Below are 7,846 nucleotides of genomic sequence, written 5' to 3'. Positions count from 1 at the left end.
ATGGAATGGCATATTTAAAGCTGACAGAAATTATCTGAAACCTGGAATTCTGTACTCTAAGATATCTTTATAAAAATAAAGGGGAAGTAAAGATAACATTTATAGTCAAAAAAAAAAAAAAGGATAAAATTTGTCCCTTGCAGACCTGCACTAAAAGATAACACTAAATGGATGCTTGTCAAACGGAAGAAAAATTATCCCAGAAAGATTCATGCAAATGCAAGAAGAAAAGAAGAGCAATGAAAATGTTAAGTACATGGGTAAATATAAATAAATATGACTGTAAAATACTCTCTTGGGGTTTTTAAGATATGCAAAATTGAAATGCATGACAAGTAAAATTCAAAAGGCAAATAAGGAGACACATAAAATGAAAGAGCTCCAAGGTTCTAATGTTTTTTGGTGTCTCGGTTTTTTATTGCTGCATACCTAATTACCCCAGAACACAGTGCTTAAAACAATAATAAACATTTATTATCTCACAAAGTTTCTGTGGGTCAGGGATTTGGTAACAGCTTAGCTGGGTGATTTTCACTTGGATACTCTCATGAGATTGCAGGTCAAGATGATGGCCAGGATCATAGTCATCTGAAGGCTTGATCAGGTCTGAAGAATTATCTAGCCAGCAAATGTATGCTAGTTATCCATAGGAGAGACCTCCATTTCTCACTATGGATCTCCCTATAGGAGGGCTGGAGTGTCTCATGGCATGACTTGCTCCAGAACACGTCATCCAGAAGAGAGCAAAGCAGAAGCTGTAAGGTGTTTTATAATTTTGACTTGGAAGTCATTTACTAATTATACAGGTCAGCCCTGCAGCATGTGAGAGGGTGCCACAAAAGGGTGTAAAAGCCAGAAGGCTGTATTGAAATCTGCTAACCATGTTGGGAAAATGGTAAACATTATTTATATTATTTGTATTAGACCACTTTGAATCAAGGATGCATGTTGTAATCTCCAAGGTAATCACTAACATAAGAGTAAATGAATATATGACCAATAGACTAATAGATGAAAAGTGAGGTTAAGAAAGAAAGAAAAATAATGCTAGTACATAAAAAGAAAGCAAATAGTAAGATATTAGAATAAATCTATCACATCAGCAATAACATTAAAGATACAACAATTAAATATAAAATTAAAAGATTAAAATTGACAGACTGTATTAAAATGATTTATGTGCTGCTTACAGAAGACACACTTTGAATATAATGATATAGGAAGATTGAAATTGCAAGAATGTAAAAACATAATATATACAAATGCTATAATATTTTAATACAAAACACTCTTTTTGTATTAAACGCTTTTTCGGATTATTTAAAAAAATTTTTAAGATTATTAGACTATAAAGAGAGATTTAATAAGAAAAAGAGTCAATCCATTAGGGAGATACCACAATTCTAAATCTGTATGCATTTCATAAAACATTTTAAAATTATAAAAATGAAAAGAGGCCATAACTCAAAGAGGAAGTACTGAGAAAAATGGGGAAAAAAAAACATTAAGGACATAAAAAATCTGAACAACCAATAAATATACTTTAGCTAAGTAACACATGTGTGAAGCTTTAACAGGAGTGTGACAAGACACTAAGACAGGATGCCTGTGGCCACCGCGTTCAGACAAATCAGGCATTGTGGAGCTATTCAAATGAGAACCCTTAATTGGAAGTAGAAGAAGGTGAAGATATTGTATTAGGAGAAGGTATAGGTAGCAGAGTTAAATGGGAAAATAAATATGGTGCAATCTTAGAACACGTTCTGTCAGCAAGGTGGCATGGAGAAGAAAAGTCGGCAGATGCCAACTTCAGTTGTCTGGGAAGAAGCTAAGTCTGAAGGACACACTCAGACACAATGGTTTTCTATGCACTTTACTAGAAACTCCCAATTCCTGGTAGGACTTAGCACTGCTTTTGTGCTTCTTTCATATGAACTAATAAGCAGTGATCTCTCAAAGAACTTATCTTATTCAAAGATGAATATATTTAAAAGGAGCTAAAAGAGGATCTACGTTTTAAAGAGTATAGAAGAAAAAAGGAAAAACACATGGCAGACAAAGAATATTGACTAGAAAAATATTGTTTGAAGTAGATAAAAAATATGAACAAATATGTTGTCCTAAATTAAGATAAAATACAATGATTCACTATTTTTCTTGAGGAAAGCTCAGATTTGTAATAAGGAAAGATCAGTGAAACAATAGGTGGGATAAAATTGAGCTGTCCCAACTCAGGAAAATGGGGAAAAAATATTTTTTTCCCATGGGAATTATAGCCACATTGAGAAAGTACAAAAAGGAGAAGGTATATGACTGAAACCATAGGAGGGACCATAAAGGACACATAATGAACTACCAACTCTGATGAAATAATGTTCCTCTGATATAGAAGAGTTACTTATGATACTTCCACTTGTTCTTCAAATTAATAACTCTTTGCTCTAATCTAAACCAACTTTCTTATGCTGTATTATTCTTCGTACATCCTTTTGAGTGTTTGCAGAAGTATACAAGAATATTTCAAGAGCTTGATGTATATAACCTTCACAGGAAAATAAAGCAATTGGGAATTAAAATTTTCTATTGAGTCAATGATCTCTCATGGGTTGGAATGATATGAATAAATTCCATATATTCAAAATATCAGGCAAGTAAATAAAACTAAACTTTGTAATTTAAGTAGACTAGGTTCTACAGCATGATATTTTGAATAAGTCCCAGCACGTATTATGGACATGTCTGAAGTAGCCCAACCTATTTTTCTAATCATTACTTAAGAAATGGATGCCAGGTTGAAAGCACAGAGTCTAGGATTTTCTTTTAAAAACACTTCTATAAACACTACCAGAAATGTTGCAGAATAGAAATCCTAACTCCATTTGTTATTTTAGTATTTAAATTTAGTTTGTCAATAGCAATATTTTATTTGTAAAAGTTTGCTAATAAGTAAAATCTTATGTGACAAGCCTGTTTATATAACGAGTTATTTTCTTAGAGTAATCTTTGAGAGTGGCTCATATGTTAATCTTCAAAAAGATAAAATATGTTTAATAAAATTTAAACTGCGACAAATTCAAGTGCAAGACATCAAGATAGTACATAATGAAAAAATAAGAGAGGTAGCTAACATTATAAATAGGTAAACATTTAGCTTTACCTTTTTTATTGGCATTAATTAAATGTAATAACCTTTTATATAAATTAAGAGAAAGTGATTCTAAATGATAATAGATAACCTTATGTGATAATTAATTTTCTTATTTGTGTATGCAATAAAAAATTTCACTATTGCCAACAAATGCTTGAAATTTTATCATCATAAATTATTTTTAGCATGAGTCAGTTATTAAGATTCAATATTTTACTAGATCTTAGTAAAATAAGTAACCTTCTGACTTTTAGAACCTGAAATGATGAAATCATGCAGAATGTAAGATTCACAGAAAATAATGGCTGGAAAAAGGAGTGGATTTTTTTTCCTATTTAATGAATACTGAAAAACATGTTGCAAATAGTCTGTGTCTTTTGTTAACGTGTAAATCTCTCACATAAAACAAGGCTCTGTGTGTGTATGCTGGTGGGTAGTCATTGCCTTTTCTTGGGAGGAGCATCTGCATCCAAGTGCACAGTAGCACTGTTTTTATGTTTTTGTTTTTGTTTTTTTTTCATTTTACAGTGTCTTCTCGTGCTAACTGGAGATTTTTGTGATGCACTCTGTGCAGGAAATGCCTAGTAAGAGTCCAGACATTTGCAAAGGGGATTTCTGGCCAGCTTATTGTTCACTATCTATGCTAGCGTTTGAGCTTTAATTTTATTAAGCTTAAATCCCCTCTGTACTGGTTTAAACCAATATTTGCCAGTTTTAAAACTGAAAGTATAACACATACAGTCTGAAACATGTAATTTTAATGTATTTTGTTAAAGACTCCATGGATGGTTCAAAGTTGAAAGATGATAAAAATAAAAGTCAGCAAAATGTCTGCTTCAGGAAAAACATTTCAAGGTCACATTTATTTATGCTGTCATTTCCATTAGCATCATTAACATAATGCATTTTAAATAATGTACTCTTCATTTAACAAAATTTCACATTATTGTTGAAAGAAAAAAAATACCTGAATTGAAAGGATTATATTTTTAGAGCTAACAAGTATTATATTTTCCAGAACTGTCAAGCAACGTAGCCTTTTATAATAAGCTGTAATGAGTTGCTAAAAAAAAAACAAAGAGCTCCTACATCATTTAAAACCCCAAAGAATGTGCTCTCTGTAAAATACAGAGTAAGAACAAGGGTTTTACTATTATCAAAGGTACAAGCATGTCATAGGAGAGTAGGAACCAAGACTGGGTTGGAGGAGGATAGGGAAGATAAAGAATGAATACGTGAAAAATAGAGAAGGTACATTATGGTTCCTTTGGCTTTTCTTTCCAATCTACTATAGGCACTTTTTACTAAACTATAGGATTTTATGAGTATTCAAAATCTTCTACTAATTACATACACTCTGATCAACCTATTAATGAATCTTCAATAATACAATCACTAAATTGACAAAGCAGCAAATTAACAAATTAATCACCTACTTTTGGTAAGGCATTTGCTGACTCTGATAACAAAGACCATACACTGACACAGAAGGCCATATGCAAAGAGGAACTCTCAATAGTGTAGCATAAGCAAAACTTCCCAGAGTGATCACTTTGAAACAGACCACACATTTGGATTTTTTTTTTTTATTGTGGTAAGAATCCTTAATGTGAGATCTATCCTCTTGACAAAATTTTTAGTGTACAATACAATGTTGTTAACTATAGGTACATGTAGTACAATGGATAGAGACTACACAACCTCACATTCACAATATCCACATACAATTCAAAATTATTCTATGTACAAAGAACTATAAAAATGCAACAAATTCTCATGGGAAAATATAATCAATAGATGCTAACTGTGAGATGTTGGAACTATCAACAGAAACTACTAAATAAGTTATTCTTTTATACAAGCAAAAAGAATTAAAAAATAAAATTTAGGAAAAATCAATTTTACAGTAATACTAAAAAGGTATTATAAATTGTTTTTCAATTATATGGTGATGGAAGGAAATTAAACTTTGGGTCATGAACATGACATAATATAGAATTGTACTCTTGAAACATAATTTTATTAACCAATGTTACCCCAGTAAATTTAATTAAAAAAATGTGATTTTAATACCTCAAAAAAATAAAAAATAAAATAAAGTCAGTCTGAAACTTGCTTCTTTTTAGGATGGGTAACATTTAAAATGACGGAGATTAATATCTTAAATTCAAGAATTCTGATTTATGTATGCAGATGACATCACCTTATCCTTATAGTAAGGGATTCAGAGTACTGTGGTCAAAAGGACTTCTTGGGATAATGGAAATATTTTCTATTTTGATGGTTGTAGTGGTTACATGGATGTACCTGTGTTAGAATTCATAGAACTATACAGCTCAAATGAATCTGACAACAGCAGCAACAAAAAACAAAATGCCTATGAATATTTCTATCAAAAGACATCTAATACTTCTATATGGAAACTAAAATTCATTGCGAAGAGATAACAAAGAAGACCTAAATAATGGGAAGTTGCATCACATTCATGGATTAAAAGACTCAATGTTGGTAAAATGGCAATTATCCTGAAATGGCACTATATCAACATAATTCCTGTCTAAATTCCAGCAGTATTTTTTGCATAGGTTGAAAGCTGATTCTAAAACATATGAAAATGCAAAGTATGTGCAATAACCAAAATAATTATATGTTATATATGTAATATATATGATAAATATATATAATAAAAATATATGTATTTAAAAATGAACACAGTTGACTTGCTTGACCCGACTTCAAGACTTACTATAAATCTACAGGAATCAAGACAGTTTGATATTGCTAAGAAGATAAATATATAAATCAATGACACGTAGAGAGAGTCTGGAAATAGACCTACCCATATGTGGTTAATAGATTTTCAGCAAAGATGCCCAGGCAACTCAGAGGAGTAAAGAAAGCCTTTCAACTGATAATGCTGGGTTAACTAAATATCCATATGGAAAAAAAAAATAACATCCCTCAACACAATAAAAAATAACTTCAAGTGAATCAATGACCTAAGTGTAATAATTAAAACTATAGAAATTCTAAATAAAGTTGGAAAACCATCACACCCTTGAGGTGGGAAAAGTTTCTTCTATAGAACTTAAAAAGTAAAAAACATAAAAGGAAAATTGATAATTGGACTTTATTAAAATTAAAATATTTTGCTCTTTGAAAGATACCATTAGGAAATAAAAGGTAAGCAGTTAGAAAAGAATATTTACAACATAGATATGAGACAAAAGATTTGTATCCAGAATATATGAATAACTTTATGGCTCAATCATAGAAAAAAAAAGTTCTCATGGACATGCAAATTAAAACCACAAATTGAGATAACACCACATTCTAATTAGCTGGACTAAAAATAAGAAGACAGGTCAGATCAAGTGTCATTGAAGCTGTTGTGCAACTGAAACTTTTACACACTGCCGGAAGGAATTTAAAATAGTTTATCATTTTGGAAGGCAGTTTGGAATTTTCTTAAAAAGTGAAGCATACACAAATCAAGTGATTTATCCAAGGCAAATGAAAAGACACGTCTACAGAAGACTTGTACATAAATAGTCTTAGCAGTTTTATTTGTAGCAGTCAAATATGCAAAATAACATAGATGCCTATCTTAGGAGAAAAAATAAACACATATTAGTATATTCATATAATGGAATATTAATAATATAAAGAAGTGAGCTATTGATGCATAGAATATTCTGAATGAGTCTCAAAATGATTATGCTGAGCTAACGAGGTTAGGTTAAAAAATATGCATACCGTATGATTTTTATTATATAATCTAGAAAATACATAGTGACTGAAAGCATATTAACAGTTGATCGAAGATGAGACAGGAGGGAGGAATGGAATACAAAGGGGCACAGAGAATTATTGAATCTTGATGAAAATGTTCATCGTCTTGATCGTGATGGTTTCTTTGATGTATAAAGATTAAAGCTGATCAAATTATAGATTTTAAATATGTATACTTTATTGTACTTCAATTATACTTCAGTAAAGTTAGGGGATATAGAAAGATAGATGATAGGTTGATAAGAGAATGAGAGAAAGAGAGACAGAGATTGAGATTGAAACTGATTCTGTGGAGAATAGTAAACATTAAATGAGATGTAGTTTTTCATCACGGGTTTTTTTTTTTTTTTGGTCTGATAAGGATGCTAATATCTGTACCAAGAGGTATAACAAACAGATTCAAATAAGTTTTCTAGGAAAGTGGAGGAAAAAAATAACTGCTTTAAAGTCGAAGGAAGTCGAATTTACTTTCATCTGCAAAACTGATAGTTTCATGTTAGAAAGAGGCACTTGAGCTTGGTCTTTATGTTGGGTAGAATTTTGACGAGTAGATTTGTGTCGGGGAGCCGAGTATGAGTAGAGGGATCTCTGGATAAGGGGAGGTCAAAAACAAAGCTATAACATCACGTTTTGGTGTGTTACAGCATTGCAAGTTGTCCTTTAAAACTCAGGCACAGCATGCCTGTATTACCATTAAGAGAAACTGAGATCATCTCATAAATATTTGTTAAAAAATACTGTGGCACGCCTGGTTTGGCAATGAAGGTTTTCTAATATTTCCTCTCAAAGCTGTGTTGTTGGAAGGATCAGCTGGTAAGAAAATGCTATGTGTAACTATTTGGAAATGTTATCAAGATTGTTGCATTGCTGGGAATGCAAGAAAGAATGGATATAAGGTTTAAAAGT

Source organism: Pteropus alecto, unplaced genomic scaffold, assembly GCF_000325575.1.
Source record: "Pteropus alecto unplaced genomic scaffold, ASM32557v1 scaffold166, whole genome shotgun sequence".
NCBI classification, from domain to species: Eukaryota; Metazoa; Chordata; class Mammalia; order Chiroptera; family Pteropodidae; genus Pteropus; species Pteropus alecto.
This window is presented reverse-complemented; position numbering follows the sequence as displayed.